The sequence below is a fragment of the Protopterus annectens genome, chromosome 1.part1, assembly GCF_019279795.1.
Source record: "Protopterus annectens isolate FY-2018-M chromosome 1.part1, PAN1.0, whole genome shotgun sequence".
Classification (NCBI taxonomy): Eukaryota; Metazoa; Chordata; order Ceratodontiformes; family Protopteridae; genus Protopterus; species Protopterus annectens.
Window position 1 is genome coordinate 289,029,842 of NC_056726.1, and position 21,151 is coordinate 289,050,992.

The window sequence follows — 21,151 nt, forward strand, 5'->3', positions numbered from 1 at the left end:
GTGTGTGTGTGTGTGTGTGTGTGTGTGTGTGTGTGTGTGTGTGTGTGTGTGTGTGTGTGTGTGTGTGTGTGTGTGTGTGTGTGTGTGTGTGTGTGTGTGTGTGTGTGTGTGTGTGTGTGTATCTTTACATGTTTACAATACATATTTCATTAAAAATCATTATTTAAGCCAGCTGGTTGGAGGGTACCATAAGACAAAAACTAATCATGCCTCTTTTGTAATAACACATCAGATTCATTTAAATATAAATCAAAATTCTGACAAATGAACATTATGAAATACCTCAAATAAAATGGTTCACTGTTATGTTCTTTACAAATATGCAAAGCTATAGGATTGGAAGTGCTAATATTTTTAATGTCTCTAATATGTCCCTGGGTCAGCTTTCTCACTTTTCCAGTAGTTTGACCTATATAATATTACATGGGCATCCCAGCACATATACCACCACTATATGATAATTCCAATTTCAAGGAGCATGAAAATACTGTCCATTTACACTAAATTCAGTACTTGCGTATTATCGCAACCACGTTCCAAAGATCTCACGCTTGTACATGCACTGCTGACAAACCACAATGAACAGGTCGCAGATAACATTAAATACCCACATTTTTACTAATAACCACAATGAAACTGAAGTGATTTCTTGTATGCAAGTATCGTTGTTTGTCTTCCAATAGTTGGAGACATCATCAACAAATGGTAGCGTGCAGTGTAGCTGCTCTGTGGGACATTACTGACATTCAAAAACAGGTGCATGCCCCTCAACCTCTTAGCACAAAAACTGAACAACCCTGACAGAATGAGGGCACAAAGGGCCAAAAATAGGGACAGATTTTAAATAATGATCTTATAAACTTAAACAGTTGTTAGAATAACAGGATTTGTCTCAGCATGCATTTTTCTGAAGAATATGGAGTGTGAAACTCAAATGTATATCATTAGTGACTTGAATCCTCAGATCATCCCAGTGATTTGCTAGAAAGTCACACATTTTATGTGGAACAGACCAAAAATATGCGGCAAAAATCTGGACATTGTGAGAAAATCTGGACAGTTGAGAGGTATGTATATGCTCGGTACATCTAACAAAATAAAACTGCACATCAGCAGTTATACCTATTACATTACTTTTCTGATGTAACTGAAGGGAAGCTTTTGTAATTAAGTAATGATGCCAGACATACCGCTCAACATCGTAGCTCAAGAAATCTGGACAAAGCCTAAAATAATAGGAGGACAACAGCTTAAAATCTGGATAAATTTTTAGATACTTATAAACTTAGAAAATGTCAAAATAACATTAAATAACTTTGTCGCCACGTGAACATCATATGAATATTTCAAGAGGGAGTTGTTTGTAATGTGGTTGCGATAATACGCAAGTACCTAAGATTCTAATATACCATCTCTATTAGAACAAACTGAACAACCCTTCTATCAGTATTAGACTCCATACTATCCTGTATAAGCACACTGGGAAATACCAAATCTGAGATGTTAAAACTGATTCTGTATGAAATATGTAAGTTTCATACAAAGTAACAATGTTCCAATAATGTTTTAAAACACGTGAAACACCCTCTGTAAAGGAGGCATACCTAGTTACAAAATACATTTCTTCTTTCTGTTTCTTTATGGAACCAGTCCACGAATTATTCCATCTACCACTTTTAAGTTGATAACAATGTCTTCTTATATCTTTTTACATCTTCTTACCTTATCTAATAATAAATAAATAAATAGCTGTAAATCTGCAGACCCCTTATATGTAATCTAGACATTATATCCTCTGCCACTCTACTGAATTCTTTATCATCAGAACACAGCCATTTAGCCTAAAGAAACTCCCCATAAGGGAGAAAATCCACAAGATGTGGTAGATATGCACCAGACAAAAATTTAAAAAAATTTTCGCAGCAGACTTCTTTAAAAGGGTGGTTTGTATGTGGTCTTCCTTAAGTTACAAAGATACATTCAAATAATAAATCATTTTATTCAATTTATATGTAAAAGAAAAAGTAAATCCATTTTTAGAAATGCATTCCATAAATTCCACAAATTCATAAACATTTCCTTTAACTCCAAAAACAAAGCATCTACATATCTTCTGCAGAAAACATTATAATGAAAAAATGTATCAGGATATATACAAATCTCTTGAAATCTACCCATCACAAATTAACTTAACTAGGAGCAAACTTTGTCCCCACAACCATTTCCTGTATTTGCCCATAAGATCCATTAAAGTAAAGACAGTTCTTTGTAAGACTAATTTAATAGCTTCTAATATAATAGAACAATATGTCAAATCCTTACTAAGAACTGAATTGAATTTAAACCTATTTCATGTTCAATAGTAGAATATAGACAGAAAAACATCCACCATAACAAAAAAGAAATAACTATGCCAGTTCACTTTCATTATTCCTAAAAAAATGTTTACTGTCTCTAATATATGATCTTAATTCTTCAACAAAAGGTTGCAGTACAAGAGCTAGAACTAAAACTTTGCACAAAGAACAGAAAGAGGAAATTTATTTTGCAAATAGCTATGGTTTATGTATTTTAAAGCATTATTCAAACACTATTACTTCAGATAAAACTTTTTCAAATTTAAAGAAGTTACATATTTCATATTCATACTAATGTTCTTCTAACATCTCAGATTTGGTAGTTCACAGTGTGCTAATACAGGATAGTATGGAATCTAAAACTGATTGTAAACATTCAATTTGTTACTACTATAGAGATGATAGATCAGAATTTTATATAAATGGGCATTATTTTCATGTTCGTAGGAATGAGAATTATTACCAGACAGTGATGGTATGTGGGTTGGGATGCTCATGTAATAAATATTATACATGCTAAACCACTATAAAAGTGAGAAAGCGGATTCAGGAGCATATTAAGGGCATTATTTTATTTATCTTTTGTTGACTGGGTTAGTCCCACTAGACTAGCAGCCTCTTTTCAGGGGAGACCAGAAGTGCTATTTATACTACTATGGGAAATTTGGCCAGGAGTGGGGAACTTCCCCTACTTGTCATTGCTGCGTGAGACACATGTTGGAGGAGCACTTCCCATTTCCATTTCAGGCACAGAGGCGGCCTGGAAAACAGAGAGGTAGATGGAGATAGGAGATGATGGAGTAGTGAAAGAAATGAAGGAGAAAGCAAATATTGAAACTGGAGAATGTGTGCAGGATTCTGAGGAAATGTTTCAAAGAAATGTGTTTGATGGAGATAACTCAACAAATGATGAATTTATAATTACAGCCCTCCAGTTGGGAGGGTTCCAGGATGATTTACTTACAGAAATAGTGGTGCAGAGTGCAATAAAAAATGAAGGAGGGTTTCCTGGAGAGACATTATGGAGAAAGTACAAAAGGAGGATGCAGAGACAATCCTGAAAAAATAGTGGTGAGATGGAAAAGAAAACATATGCAGAAAAAATAAAAGACAGCAAAAGTGGAGTAGCAGAAAAGAAGGCAGAAGAAAATGAAAAACAAAAGTACATGGTAAGGATTCAAAGTAAAGAAGACAAAGAAATGGACAGGTATGAAGTGTGGGACAACTTAATAGCTCCTTTGGGTGTAAAAGCACATGAGGTAAGAGCATTTATTCTTATTAACAAACAGACATTTTGTGACATTATATTTCAGACTGCTTTTTCAATGGAAAATTTTCTTGCAGAATATGAAAAAAAAACAAAGACTGTACCCATGGAATCTTTAAGTGATAAAAGCATTTAACAGGGAAAAGAAAAACAGACTTTGAAAGGACATTTGAAAGTGTTATAAGCTACAATGATAAGGATGTTCTAAAAGCTAGTATACATGTTTTTAAAGATATTGCTATCCTACCTACTGTGTTTCTTTCCTGCATGTTTCCATGTACACATGTTTTAATGGCATTGCTGTCCTTATTTTAAAAACGTCCGTCTAACTGCATACCCTACAACGTTAAGGACATTGCAGCTCCTGCTGCAGTGCATAAACCTGCGTGGTGGCCCTGTAAGCTGCCCCACTGGGTTGAGCGAGGCCATCGCTTAAGTAGTACACCCTGGGTACATGGCATCATAATTAATGTAAATCTGTTCCAACAGAATCTCCTGCTAAAGGATGCCATGAAACAGTATTGCTGCATGCCCGTATAACTTAGAATAACTCATTTATTGAGCAATGTACATCGCTGAATGCCCTTCAACTCCTAGCTCAATCACCCTATGAATTGACTCTAATTTTCCTTTTGGTGTGGGCGCTTAAGGGCTCCGCGTTGCTTTTATTGTGTTATCAGTAACAGCACTGTACAAAATAAAGTATACCTATTAAAAGCGCTTCGTAGAACGCCTACTCTTTTTGAAATCTACCACGCTAATATTCAGGCTCAGCTGATATTTCCCATTTGTGCTATTTGTTCATAAAAGCTTATAAAAGCTACACACCACTTAGCGCATTGTAGAATGCCCATTCTCATCTAATGTTTACCGCGCTAATTTCTACAGGCACAGCTGCTATCTTTCTTTGCATTTTGCACTCAAATAAGCTTATAATAAGCTCCATGGCAATCAAAAGCGCTTCTTAGAATCGCCTATTCTTATCTAATTTTACCACGCTAATTCTACAGCTGTTTACAGCACTCATTTCTACAGGCATAGCTGCTATTTTTCTTGGCATTTTGTGCTCAAATAAGCTTATAACAAGCTCTATGCCAATTAAAAGCTCTTCTTAGAATGCCTGTTCTTATGAAATGTTACGGCGCTAATTCTTCAGGAACAGCTGATACTTTCTTTTGTGTTTTGTGATTAAAAAGGCTCAGCGTGCTTATACATTGTTCTGATGCTGCTTCTGTACAAACTACTGCACTGATGTCATATTTATTGTAATTTCCTAGCACTAGAACACTTTTTGCTAGTTTCATTGCGATATAATCACTTTGCCTGAAACTGTCTTATACTATGTTTAACTACTGTGCAACTATCTCTCCTCTTTAAAGGACTAATGTCTCCAATCTTAACTAAGCTGTAAAATATTTATTATTACTCAATAAAATAGCAAAGTAACTGTGTTTTTTATTAAATGAAACCTTTACTGAACTGTTTCTAACTTTCTATTCTACTGCTCTCTTCCATTTATCTGCTGCGGCTCTCTACTGATAACCTCCCTCAAGCCTTCATACTAGACTCAGTCTATGCCTATCCTTAGTCTATTCTTTAAATGCTGTGCTGTGCTTCAGTATCCCTTCTACCTTTTACATTTCCTCTCCCTTTCTTCTCTCTTTTCTGCCCTATTTATCCACACCTGCATTTTAACTAATCTCAGTATTGTCTCTCTTTCTCCTACAGTATTTCAGCCCTGGGTCCTCCCTCCCTGCATTCAGTATAAAGGAATACTTCTGGATAACTCCCGAAGACACCCTGAATCTGATCTACTCGTCTGGCATATAGAAAGCCACCATTAAAAGGAGACCCCCCCTACAAGACTGAGTTAACGTATGTGCTTAGAAAACAATTTACTGTTACCTTGCTGTGCTACCTTTTAGTCTGACCTCCTTGTGTGCGTGTCAGCAGCCCACCACAGACCGATTTGCCCACCCCTTCCAGTTCTCCTATATATACTAGAACCTACAATGGGTCTGGTTATCTCTGCTACTTAATCTTTCTACCACTAGGTGGCAGTATCTACCTATGTAACTCCCAGCCTCGCAGTACTTACCCAATAGGTTTTGAGTTTTCCACTAAGAGTTGGCTGAGATTTAACATCCTAAAACTGCAATTATCTTTTCTCACCTTGCCCAGACTTTCTAGAAAAGTCAACCTACTCAACTTTGCCTATCAATAGTAGTGAAAAACTTTCTACAATAGCTATTAAACTACACTTTGCTGATACTCTTCACCTTCTTTTGCTCTTCCTGCTCCATTCGCCCTGCGGGCTCACTCCGCTCTCCTACCCTACTCTCAAATCTCACCCACCCCCAATACCTGTACTTTTATCTATCCCTAACTCCTCCCACCAATCATCCTACTCAACAATCATTTATCTCACCCTAATCACACCACACCCCCTCACACATACTTAACTACATCATGACTCTCCCCACCCAACACCTTCCATACCTAGGATTACTAACCTTCCTAATCACCCTCTCATACCTAACACAACTCCCACATCCCGCCTATAACCCACCCTTACACTGTACATCCATAACCCAACTCCCCCTACCCTCTCTCCCTTCAATACCTCCCAAACTCTATCCCATCTTAATCACCTTATTCTTTAAATTAAAAATCCTCCCAACCCTTGCCACACCTATTTATCACCACCACTCACAAAATAACAAATACATCTTCCACCCATACCCTATACCTCATTCTATCATTACACATATACATCATCTACTAGGTCTACTTTTCCTCTCTCTGTCTGGTGATATTCATCCCAACCCTGGCCCCAACAACTCCACACCTAACCATACACCCATACACCCACACATATCCTCACTCCTCACTCCATCCACTTCACCAAATTAAATGCACAAAGTGTATGTAACAAAATCCCCAGTCTCCATGCTTGGCTCTTACATAATCACCTTGATATCATAGCCATCTCTGAAACCTGGCTTAAGCCTAACATAAAAGACTCAGAAATACTGGCCCCTGGCTATCAAATTATATGCAATGATAGGCCAACAGAAAATCCATATGCATATCAGATATATATATATATATATATATATATATATATATATATATATATATATATATATATACATATATATATATATATATATATATATATATATCCCAGCAATAACAATATTCCAATACTAGAAGATATTCTTTCTTGGTTCTCTTCCAATATTAAAAATGAAACCTTTATTCTCGGTGATGTAAATATCAACTGATATCATTTCTCAACCCACTTCCCAAGTAATCAACCTCTTTAATTTCTGCCAAATCATCCAATCTTCCACTAGGCCTAACAAAAATGGAGACTCAGGTACCATCCTCGACTGGATTTTAGTATCTCACCCTAATAACATCTCCTCTTTAGGTATCCTTCCAGACCCAATTAGTGACCACATGCCTGCCTTCGCCATCCGCCACCCATCTCATACCCATAAACAGCACCACTACTTTCAAACTCGTAACCTCTCTAATTTCAACCCACACTATTTCACTAACTGTCTAGACCAAACAGACTGATCTGTCCTAAGAACCCTACCCCTTGACAATGCTATCACCCATTTTAACGAAACCTTCCTAAACTTACTAAATAACCTCGCTCCACTCAGAACCAAAAGGATCAAGTCACATATTTGTCCCTGGTTATCAAAAGAGACCAAACAAACCATGCTCCAATGAGATAAAAATGGAAACAATACTATAAATGTAAACTACCTAATATTCTAATAGAATTTAAACAATTCCAGAATACCATAAAAAAACTAATAACCAAAGATCGGAAATCATACTATACCAAGCTTCAATATGAGCACAACAGCAACCCAAAAAAGTTCTGGAATACAGTCTCCTCTCTCCTTAATCCTGGAGACAAAGCTAACCCTTGATCTAACCCTAACCTCTCTGACCCTGACATTGCTTCCTCTTTCAACACCTTCTTTGAAAACTGTATAGCTAAACTTACCACCTCCTTTTCTCACCCACCACCTAACTCTCCTCCACAAGCACCCCTCCTTTCCACCAATACTGACTTTCCCACCTTAAACCTCCATCCCATCCATACAAACACCATAAAAAAATATTACTCCAGCTAAAACCCTGTAGTAATGCCCCTGATAATGTACCACCTCTATACCTCAAACTAGCAGCTAACAGCTTAGCCCTGCTAGTTTCCATACTTATTAATAGATGCATCCAAGAGTCCCATGTCCCTTCTATATGGAAACATGCATTCATCATTCCTGTCCACAAAGGTGGCAAGAACAATGACACCACTAATTTCAGGCCCATCGCTATCTTCTCCCCATTATCAAAAATCCTGGGAAAATGCATCCACTTACAACTGATGACACATCTGACACACAATAACCTCCTTACCCCAATTCAACATGGCTTCCATCCCGGCCATAGCACAATCACTGCCCTTCTGTCCTTCCTGGAATGCAATAACCAGGCCCATGACTCTGGCAAGTTAGTATTGACCCTATTCCTGGATCTATCAAAAGCTTTTGACACCATATCCCACCCTATCCTCCTATCTCAATTATCCTCCCTCAACCTATCCCCCTCCTCTGTAGCCTGGTTCTCGAGCTACCTCTTCAATAGATACCAAGCTGTCAAATGAAATCTTCTATTTCCACCTTCCTTCCTACCCCCACAGGCATCCCCAGGGATCTGTTCTCGGCCCCCTACTCTTTAACATATTTATCAGCAACTATCACCATTCTATTCCTGATACCTCTCTAATTCAGTATGCAGATGATTCCACAATCATCTGCACTGCTGACTCCCCTTCAGACTTACAGTTAAAAACCCAATCAGCTTTTACCAAAACAGAAACCTGGATGCAAAGCTGTCACCTAGCCTTAAATGCTACCAAAACTATGCTAATAATTTTTACTCCAGCCAAAGCCACCACATTCAACAAAGCCTCTTTCTCTATACTAAGTCAAGATAACACCCCTACTGAAATAGTTTCATATACTAAGTTACTAGGTGTCATCATTGATGAACACTTAAAATTTGACATCCATATTAATACTGCCATCAAAAACCCATCAAAAATTAGGTCTCCTATACCGATATCACCATTTCCTCACCCCAACCACCAGAAAAGCCCTTGCCTCCCCTTACCTCCTCCCCTCCCTGCTATACGGTGCCCCTCTGTACAACATTCAGCTTGGATTATAGTCCAAATTAGAAGCCTGCTATAATAAAATAAGCAAATTCACCACACGCTCCAAAACCTCATCTCATCATTGCCTCTCTTCAACCTTTAAATTGGCTAGAACTGCCTAACTACCTAAAATTCATAAAGCTACCTACCGTCCACAAACTCATTTTTAAGCCTTCTAGCTGCCCTTCCCTCTCCACCTCCTTAACCCCTTATATCCCAAATTGCCTACTAAGATCAAAAAGCCAAAACTCCCTTCAAGTACATAAACCATTACGACCTCCTGGCCAATTCCTGCTTTCATACTCCCTATCCAATCTTTGGAACTCACTTCCATCCCATCTTCGAACTGTCTCACATCTCCCTAACTTTAAATCCTTCTTACACTCCTACCTGTCCTCTAAATGGATGTGTCCCTGTTCCTTCCCTACTTGAACCCCAAACTCTTCCCCGACTCTCCATACTATTCCTTACAACTTCCATCTGAGTTCTACTACCACTACCTGACTGTTCTCTACCCCACTTATTGTACTATATTTATCTCTTTCTGCATTCCAGCCTTTGACACATACCATCCACAACTGCACGCTTCTACTAAAACTTTTCCCACCTTCAGAATGTTCCATTGCCTAATGAATATTTTACCCATTTCTGCTACATTTGATGTAAATACTACCATTTGTACTTTGCCTCTAATTAACTTCACCTTTGTCTTATTATCTCAGTTTAATAAGTGTGAGCTATCTTTTATAGTCTATACTGTAATTTCTATATTGTAATTTGCTTGTTTTATACTATACTGTTTTACATTGTAATTTGCTTGGTTATGGAGCTTTTCTCCCTGGGCCTCCACTGAAAATGGGTTCTTCTGGCCCAGTGGACTTCCCCAGTTAACAAACTGAAATAAATAAATATACATAAATAATAAATAGCTATGTAAAGAAGTACTGGACATTGCAAAATTTTATTCATTCATTCATTCATTTATTTATTGGCATTTGTTTACCGAGAAAGTCCACTGGGCCAAAAGAACCCATTTTCAGTGGAGGCCGGGGAGAAAAGCTCCACAATATAACAGTACATAAAATGTAAAACAGTACATAAAATACAAAACAATTAGGAAATGCAAGCAATATTCACAAAACAGACAGTAATATACAATAGCTGAAAGTGTGCAAAAGCATGATATGTACAGATTTTTAGTGGTAAAAGTCACAAACTAGTCAAATGATTAAAATACTGTACTCTAAAGGTAATATACTGCAGAAAGTAATATTTTAGCAGTATTCTGAAGGTGTTTAGGGGTTATAAGCAGGAAAGTCGAGAGAAGGTGTCGATAGACAGAAGGGGGAAGGTGGACAGTAAAGCAAAAGATAAATTATTTGACTAGTGAAAAGAAAGTTTGAAGAGGTAAGCATGTAAATTAAGGTATGAACAAACTTAGGCAGTCAGATTATGGATGAATGAGAGTTGAAACGTGTATTGACAAAGGGTGGAGAGGTGATACGAATATTTTTTGAAGGGAAATATGTTACTAGAGGTTCTGATAGCTAATGGGAGAGAGTTCCAAAGCTTGGCAATAGAGCAGGAATAAAGCATTTTGTCAGCAGGAAGCTTAGGTTTGTCTACTTGCAGAAGACATTGATTTTCAGATCTAAATGGTCTATTTGGGTGGTAGTGGATTAAGAAGGAAGAGAGGGCAGGGCAGTCTGAGGGTTTGTAAATGATTTTGTGAGCTGGGATGAGCAGTAGGTAGGTTACTTGATGCGTAAGTTCAAGCCAGTTAAGTGATTTTAAGGCAATGCAATGATGGGAAGAGTGCTTTGTGTTGGTTGCAAACTTGGCTACCTTGTAACATGATTCAAGCTTGGTTTTTATGGTGGAGTGGATATTGGTGAGGAGAGCAGCACCATAGAGGAGTGAAGGTAAAAGAAAGGTTAAGGTGAGAGTATGCTTGGTGGAGCAGGTAAGATGGTATTTTTGTCGGTAGAGGGTGTCTAGCTTATAGTTTGTGTTTTTGATGTTATTGCGGATGTGGAGGTTGAATGTCATGTTCTCGTCGAGGATGACTCTGAGCAAGTTAGTGTATGATGGAGTTGGTTTGAGAATGAATGGTGAAATCTGTCTTGTTGACAGAGAGGTTTTTCTTGGGAATATATAATAACAATTTAGTTTTGTTTGGGTTTACAGCTAGGTGATTATTAGCCATCCATCTTTTGCTGGTGGTAAAGGCATTCTGGCTCATCTGCAAAAGTTCTGTTGTTAATTTAGCATAGCAAATAATGGTTGAATCGTCTGCATATTGTACAACAGTTCCATATTTAAGGTTGGTATGGAAGTCATTTACAAAAATACTGAATAGTAGGGGTCCTAAAATGGAGCCTTGGGGGACACCAGTAAAAGAGTTAAGAAACGGAAAGAGCTGAGCCATCTAGTGGATTGTTGTCTATCTTTTAGATAGTTTGTGAGCCAGTTTTGAGTAAAGGGGGAAATACTGAGGGTGGAGAGTTTGCTGAGGAGTAGGGGGTTGAAGACCATATCAAAGGCTTTTGAAAGGTCAAGAAAGACAGAAGATACAAATTTACCAGTGTTTCTAGCTTGATTGACTGTATCCATAAAGGAAATAAGGAAAATAGTAGTACTGTGGCCAGGCCTAAACCTGTGCTGAGTTGGGGAGAGGAGTTTGTTTAGTAGTAGATAGTCTAGAAGTTGGTGATGAATGCATTTCTCCAGAATTGTAGAGAGAGGAGATAAAATGGCAATGGGTCTGAAGTTAGACATATCTGTATTGTTACTGCCTTTATGGAGTGGGAGAATGTATGTTTTTTTTTCCATAAGCCTTTTGGAGAGATCTATTGAGGCGTATGCTGATGGAATACGCAATGGATCTTGCTGATATTTGGAGGTATTCTTGAGATAAATTACAAGTTATTTTATGACAAAAATGGTTTATGGACTGGTGGCTGGGATTGTAATATCCTGTTAAAAACAGAAAGTGAAAAAATTATACATACACCAAGCATGATAAATGTGGAAGAGAATAGGGGTTTTGTAAAATACTGGGGACAGCCCAAAACATGTCTGTGGAAAAGAAGGACATTTGATAAGTAGCTATTACAAAATAAAATGTTATACTTGCAGGGAAATGGGACATGGTGCAAAAATGTAAATTGAAATGTTATAAATGTAACAAAATTGGACATTTATGGATGGACTGCTAAAATGAAAATAACAAAGAAAAAGAAAGTGAAAAAGAAGAAAATGAACAAAAGAAAATTTAGAAGTAGTAGAAATAGAAGAAAAATTGGATGAGAATAAAAAAATAAAGCGGACACAGAAGAAGTTTCTAAAATAAACAATGAAGATAAACTTAGAGGTAGTAAAAGGGAAAAGAGAATTATGTTGGTAAAAAGTAAACAAAAAATAAAACTTAAAGGGATAAGTACAAAAGAAAAAATAAAGGAAATTGATTAAAAAGACAATACAGAGCTAAAGAGTGGGGCTTTGTATAATGGTTAGGGTATTTGACTCACAGACACAGGATGCAGTGTTTAATCCCCATGGCCTATTACAAAAGCTAGCCCTGTAATTAGCTATGAATTTATGAAACCATGAATGCAAGGAAAAGGAAAAATGGAAAATTTAGAGGGCTTTCTGTAAATGTGAATAGCATTAAGAATATAGTAAGAAGAATAGGAATTTTGAGTTGGTGTAATTCATGCCATGTACATGTAATTATATTAGAAGACAAGATTTTTAACAAATGAAGACAGTTTACAAACAGAGAAATGATGGTGAGGAAAATAATATGAAATTTTGGAAATGAGGTATGTTCTGGAATAGCTGTATTCTGCAGAAATAAAGTAAATATATTAGATGTAACTTTAGCAAAAATTGGAAGATTAACAGTTGTAAATTTAAAATGGCTGGAACAAGTCTACAGAATTATAACACTGTATACTTATACTAACTGTAAAGAAAGGAAAGCTTATTTCATCAGATTATAGACTGTAGTGATAAATATGAATAGTATAACAACAGGAGACGAACTATGATTTAAAAAGAAAGCGTAAAAAGAAAGGAAATGATATAAAAAATGTTGGAAGTTATAAGATGTGATAAATTAAAACTTTGGGACAAAAATTCATCGACTTAAAAAAGGGGTATGTATAGAACTAAAATTAATTATTTTATGTTATGAGAAGGTTTAGTTATAGGAGAAGGGGAGGTAGTTGAATCAGGATTTTCTGATCATCTTGCAATATAGCTAAATAAAAAAGAAAACAAGGAATACATTAAAACAGGCAAAGGAACAACAAAGATAAATGAGAAAGCATGGAATAAAGAATGAAAGAGATTAGTAATACAGTTATGGAAAGATCATATTTCTATGAGAACATTTTATAAAAACTGTTCTGCATTGTAACATTTTATAAAAACTGGTCTGCATTGTGGGTGATAGTTAAGAACATAAAAAATATGTTTACAGTGGCAATATGATGTGAGAAAAGTAGAGAAAGAAAAATATAAAACATATAACAGTGCATTGGATGACTTAGAACATAATGATAGAAAGTACTTTGATAAAGAAAATGAATTATATGAAAGAAATCAAGAAAAATACAACACTTGTTATATAGCCAAAGATATTTTTTACAAGGAAAAAGAGAAGTAACAAGTTACTTAAGCAGATTAGTAGAGGAAGATAGTAGTGTAATGAGGGAAATAAAAATGTAAAAAGAGAAATAGAAAGAACTCAGGAAAAGATTATGAATAATGTAATACAATATGTCTAAGAAATGTTTAAATAAAAAAATGTGGAAAGAAAAAAAAAAGATTAACAGAAAAAAGGACTAAAGCATTGGAAGAGGAAATTTCTTTAAATAAGTTAGATAAAGTATTAGGACAAGTAAATATAGATTTAACTGCAGGCCCAGATGGAATAGGGTATTAGATGCATAAAAATGTAAGGGACTGGCAAAAAATATATATTTTAAAGATTTTGAATGATTGGTTAAATGAAGATTTTATGTATAAATAATTATACAGTGAAATACTTATGGAAGAAGGAAGATAGAAGATAATTAAAAAAACTAGAGACCAATAGTACTGAATAATAATGATCTTTATGAAAGTAATACAAAAGAGACTTGAAGCTAAAATGGGAAATATTATGGAAGATGCCATATATAGTATACAGGGGAAAGGTTGTCAAAAATGATTAATGATAGATAGAGAAACTGTTGATGATATGAACAGAAAAGTGAAAATCATGATAAAAAACTTTAATAAGGCACTTCACACAATTTGACAAGAAATCTTATGGGTAATAATGAAAGAATATAATATAAAAGAGAAAGTTAGAAAATTATGTACATCAGCATAGAGTAATAATAAAGTGAAAATACTTGTAAATGTCTGGTTAAGCCAAGAGGTACATATGAAGAGTAATGTAAGACAGGCAAGTCCAATGAGTTGCATACTCTGTGTTAGTTATGAATGTTGTCGCTCCTACTTTGGACACAACAGAAGAGTCTTTGTTTGTTCTGTTCAAGCAGCTTTATTTTATACAAACACATCACTATAGAAGTTTACTGACTTTAACTTAAGTAACATATATACAAACTAACAACTGCATTCATGCATGCTCTCACTCTGGCTGCTCTTACAAAATGGCACTCGGGATTGCATGTGTCTGGAATTTATACATGCATGTACAGCCTTGACATACTTCTTAAAGATACATGGCAGGATTCACGATGGCTTGCACAGAGTCTAAGAGTCGTGTAAGACTCCATGCAGCCATCGCGATCCAGGAACAGCCTGAAATACTGTGTAAGAGACCAGCTAAAACGTCTCTTACACGGGCAGGGCGTGGGTATGGTAATTACCTCACTTGAAGCCGAAAGGCATGCAAACGAGGTAGATTAGCGATCCACGAAGCTGAAACCAGCCTGTGTAAGAGTCGTGTTAGGTGCACAAATGTACTCAGTTGACAACTGAGTATGTTACTGCAAATAACACAATGGAGCCATGACAGCTCCAAATAAAGTTGCATATGTATCAGGCAGCATGCCAATGGCCAAATATGTGGCCATTGGCACGGTAACCCGATGCAAACATGAAATAAAATAATTTTTTTTCGGCGATCGGCGAGGTTTAAACGCAGCGCAGCCCCGTGCAAATGGGCTGCGCTAAATAAGACATAAAAATAAAGGTTTGAAACCCACAAATGTGAGTTTTATGCAATGCACGGATTTACAATGCAGGGACTAGCAGACCGAAAACAACATGGCCACCGTTTAGTGGTTGCTAAGGGGGGAAGCTGAGTGTAAGACACGTAACTAAGCATTAGTAGGCAATCCTATGTAAATGAGTGGTAGGATAGTGAATCTCACTGTCACATAGCAAATGAGCACATTCCTTGTAGTGTAAGAGTTAGATAAGGGGGAGTAACAGAGTAGGAGATAGGTGACATCACGGGGGGAATGTCAGAAAGAAATCAAGCTCATTGGAGCAAAGTGGTATGTGAAAGATGTCAGTCACATGGCATAGAAAGAGGAGTGTCAACTGATAAGCATGGGAAAGTCAAGAAATGGAAGGTGTACACTGTGGCCAACACCAAAGTTTCTTGCTGTGCGTGCATGCGTGCGTGTGCGTGCTGGGAGGCGCGAGTAAGACAGAGTGCGCGGTGTAAGGCAGAGTAAGCATGTAGGAGCCTGTTTAAAGATCTGTAAACCTGTTTGCACTGGTGTGCGTGTGTGTTTTAACCCAAATAAGCAGATTCTAGTCCGTGTAAGCATGTGTGCGTTCGTGGTAGCCACTGTGAGCGTGTTTTCGCTGGTATGCGTGCTGCTCCCCCCTGAGGAAACAGAGACAGAAAAGGAAGCAGAAGAAATAGTAGGAAGCTAGCAGGGAATACTGGTAGAGTTAGCAGGTGAAAACAATTAGAAGCAGACAATTACACAGGCTGAATACTAGCCCAGCCCAGCACTTAAAACACTGCAAACAGCATTGCAGTATGTTTCTCTCAAGAGACACTGCAAGACAGGAATAAGCTATTAGAAGTGAAAACTGAAAAAGCTGCACTCAGACCAAACATGCTAGGGGTTGCCACAGCTGTTATAAGGAGACATAGGAGACTTGCTGAGGGTGGTGACAATGCAAACGCTGCCAGACAACCCACAGTGAGGAGACGGAGAAGAGTGTACAGGCCCAGGGTCACCTACCACGGGTTACATGAGCTGGAGACAGTGGAGCGATATAGAATGGACAGAGACCTCCTGCAGCAAATTGTTGAGCTGTGCAGGCCACGCCTCACACACAGAACCAACAGAGGGGAACCCATCCCAGTGGAAACCAAGGTATGTGTTGGCCTAAGAATACTAGCAACAGATACCTTCCAGAGACTAACTGGTGATATGATGGGGATATCACAGGCATCAGCTTCCAGGGTACTGCACCAGTTCCTGGATGCCATGTCAGCACATGTCGGTGAGCATGTATACTTCCCCAATTCCCGTGAGGTATTGGCCAGCAATATGTGTCTCTTCCAGCAAATAGCAGAATACCCTGAGGTGGTGGGTGCAATAGACTGCACGTACATATGCATCAAAGCACCAGCCAGTGAGCGAGGTAGGGCCTACATTAACTGCAAGGGCTTCCCCTCCATCAACTGCCAGGTCGTGTGTGATGCCCAGGGCATAATAATGAATGTGTGTGCTGGCTGCCCTGGAAGCTACCATGATTCCCACATCTGGCATTTGACGCAGCTGTACCAGACATTTGCCAGTGGGGACATCCCACATGGTCACTTAGTGGGGGATGCTGGATATGCACTGGAGCCATGGCTGATGACACCCATCAGAAATGCACACACACATGAACAAGAACGCCATAATGAGGCACACGCACAAACATGAAATGTAATAGAGCGTGTGTTTGGGCTGCTCAATTCATGGTTCCGGTGCCTGGACACATCTGGTGGAGCCTTGCAGTACTCACCAACTACATGTACCCAAATTGTCATGGTATGTGCTATGCTACATAATATGATTCTGCAAAAACAGCTGCAGCAGGACCAGCATAGGGCAGGGACAAACAGCCCCCCACCATTGCCAAGGTCATCACAGACAGAGCGTGACTCAGAGGAGGAACAACCTGAGCCTGCCCCAGTAGGCAGAAGGAGGCATGCCCAGTATGCCCTGGCCTTGGCAAAGAGGCAACACATAGCACATACACTGGCTCAGTAGGAACCCTGGGAATGATACCCCTCTCTGACTCACTCATATAGTAACAGGGATGCCTAACATGACACAACCTGCTCTCAAACATGTACAGGGAGTGTAGCATGTGCATCCAACATAGGCAGCCCTGCAGCACCACCTGAGGCATGATTGCCATGTGTTAAGCAATGTAACACCATCTAGTATATGCAAACATGAATACCCTGCCTAACATCTCACCCTCACCAAGCATGATGCCACACTATGAAGACAACAAGATCAAGTACAATAATTGGCTGAAGTATTGCTGTTAGCAAGGGGGAACAAATGGCTGACAGCCTGGGATGACATGCTGAGCAAGACATGATTCCCCACCTGCTAGGGATGGCATGCACCCAGCACACCTGGCTGTGTGGATACTGGCAAAGGCTGTTGTCACCCCCACTGTGCCTTGAATAGGTAAGGTTGGAAACACAAACCCACCACCATAGATAGCACAAGGGATAACAACCTGGACGTAATGCTACCCAACGCCAGAAGTCTAGCCTGCAAGGTGCATGCAGACCAAACCCACCACAGCATGATGAATGGTAATATCTGTTCTGTAACAGAAACCTGGGTCAAGGCCCAGAAGAGCACCCTAATACTACCAGGTTATGCCTTATACCATGCTCTACAGCTCCAAAACATGGAACACACTACAATAGGAGTGTGGCTATCAGTAATTGTCAAGGATAACCACACCCCCAGGTTGGTACCACAGCAAGAAGCAGTATGGACTATCCACGGGCAAGTAACAGTGGCTCAAACTGCGTCCCTGTTTGCAGCCTGCTACAGACCACCCTCACAAACCCAGGAACCCCAGCCAGCCTTCATGAAGACACTGCAGAGTATGAATGTCTCAACAAATACCAAACAAGGCACACACAAAGTATGACATAGGTGGCAATCCATTATGTACGGAAGAAGTAATCAGGGACCTAGGGACACAAGTGGACGGTAACCCGTCATGTGACACTCACATTGCCAAGGTGGCCAGGAAGACCTGCTATATTGCCCACCTTAATATGAAGGGATGCACATGTAGATCAAGAGAGGTCACTGTGCCCCCATACTCTTCCCTTATCAGGCCCATACGTGAGAACAATGCCCCAGTTCGGATGTACCTTACCTGACACCTGCAGCAGTTAGAAAGACCCCAAATGTACCTCACCAAGAGGATGAAGGGTCCAAACATTTGTCATCTGCTGCCTGGCTGAAGAAACCACAGCCCAATTCACAAGCATAGTGCCCAGTCAGAGGCGACGTATGCCTGATGTACAAGGCCATGTCCAATCCAGAATGAATAGACATGCTCCACTGCAGAAACTCCAAATCCAGCAGAGACACCACAGTGAGATATATAAACCTCCACACATAGATAAATAGGATGTGCTGGAGGGACAGATCCATAACCCAGAGGCTCCTTACACTCTGGAACAGAATCCCAGTCCATGATAGGCTGAGCTCCACACTCATACACAACAAGAGAAATCTGGTCAAGTGCATGGGACATAGTAGGTGTACACTGAGGGCCATCCCTGTGTCACATCTAGTAAAGTAAACCCTAAATGAGCATAATATGCACATTGCAAGGGGTGTTGAAAGTCACACACAGTCTGTCCATGCTCAAACATGGCCAGGGCAGATAACCTAGTATGAACCTATGAACCTATGATGATACAAATTGTGCAGGACACAAAGGATAATCACACAGCTGTCCTAACTGATGGTAGGAACCATGGTGATAATCCACATATATGCTCTGCAGTACTCAAATATCACAAACAATACACCAAACTCACACACATTGCCAACATCCAACCTAACAGATTCTTTGTAAACTCCCCACCAGCACCATGCTGCCAAATATATATCCCAGCAGAGTGCTGGCCCCCTGACATTGCAGATGCTGAGGTAACAGCCAGCATCTACAAAGCACACCGCACAGCATCAATGGTACCAGATGGTGTCCTGGGTTGTGTCCAACAAGTACTGTAAAAAGAATGGAACACCAAATAGCACTACTGCGCACTCACAGTCTTACCACAGGATATGTACCCAAAGAGCAGTGTACAGCAACAGTGGTACCTCACCACAAAGGTGGTTTCTGAATGGATACTGCAAACTATCACCCCTCAACCCGACTATCTAGGTTGGCAAAGTAATGGAGAGGATGATCATGGATCCCAGGAATAACGAGATTGGGTACCTACAGACATTGGACCCTACCCAGTGTGGCTTTCATAGGGCAGATCCTGCCCCTTAAACATGTCTGACTCATGTGAAATGCGCACCAAGGCCATTGATGTGGGGAATGTGGTTCACACAGCCTATCTGGACCTTGCTAAACCCTTCTATACAATACCCCAGTTGTTCAGTACAGATAAGCTCACCAGCCTAACTATAAACCCCTATCCAAGTAGATGGGTTGCAAACCAGCTCAAGGACAGAACTGACCTGGTCAGACATGCTGCAGCCATGTCAGACTGCAAACCAGGTACAACTGGCATCCCACAAGGCACGGTCCTGGGACCTCTCTTGTATGCTATATATGTCACATAGGTACAGGCCAACATGGAAGGACTCTGAACAGGTTCGCAGAAGACTACAAACTGCCCACCATATCGGACCCTCAAGCTGACACAAGCATCCTACAAAAGGCACACATAGAAAGAGACAAGTGGTGCCACAGCCATGTCAACAAGCTAAATGCAGAATAGTGTATAGTCATCCCCTGTGGAAACACAGTACGTGGCCACAAATAACCACATAGGTGTTAACCCATTAAGTACATCAGGAGCAATAAGAGACCTGGGGACACAAGGTGATAGATATCCTGCATGTGACAACCATGTGTCTGTAGTGGTTACAGAAACATACCATATACCCACCTAATCATGAAGGTAAGCACAGCTTGGTTAGGGTAGGTCAATGTGCCTCCCCAGTCATCCATCAGCAGCCTCACAATTGTGTACAATGGCCCTTCAGGGATGTACCATAGCAGACACTTGCAGCAACTGGAATGACCACACAAATACCCCACCAGGAGGATCTCAGAGCTGTAACAGATGCCATGTGTCGCCTGATTAAACAAACTGCAGCTCCACACAGTGCCATACCACCTGACTGGAGGTGATCTGTGCCTGATGTATAAAGCCATGACCAAGCTGGACTCAATGGACATTTGGCACCATGTAAAATCTGAATGCTGGTGACCTATGCAGATGACAGGCCTGAACCCCAGCACAGACATAAACAGGACATGCTGTAACGATTGGTCCATAACCCAGAAGCTCACTCCACTCATGACTAAACTCCCAGTACAGGTTATCCAGGGAGTCCCTCATTGACTGTCATCCAGAGGAATCATGATGACTGGATGGGAGATGGTAGGTGTACCCTGGATATCACCTGTATGTCACTGGTAGACAGAGGCACAGCACACTAACCTTGACATATGTCATGGCAAACACCAGTGAATATGTGTGCTGAAGGACAAACACTCTCTGACTAGCATTACAAATGGCCTAGGGCACATGGCCATTGTTTGTCACTGTCCACACAAGTTGTGGAATACATTAACAATGTTGGACAATCTTGTTCTATGCTGTCCATATCTGAACAAAATGCAACATGGTCATATCTGCACAAATGGCCCTCAACCAGTCTGGTGTGCTCACTATAAATATTACAAGCAGTGATAGGACTGAAACCGATGATACTGTCCACCACAGTGAAAGTACTGAACTAGTACACTATACGACAATACACTGTTTGGTCAGTATGAAAGGATGTTGACAACTGTATGCAAACTATCCCATTGCAACCCTGCAGGCACAGCATAATGCCTGTTAGGTTCAGACACAAAGCAGTTGGGCAGTAAGAACACAACCTGACGTCCAGCACTCAACTGTACATGTGAAAGATAGATGAAGTCCACACACAAACACAAATGTGGTGGACCACAGATCCCAACATATGGAAAGTTCACACTGGGCATGCTCGCACACTTAGATAAATG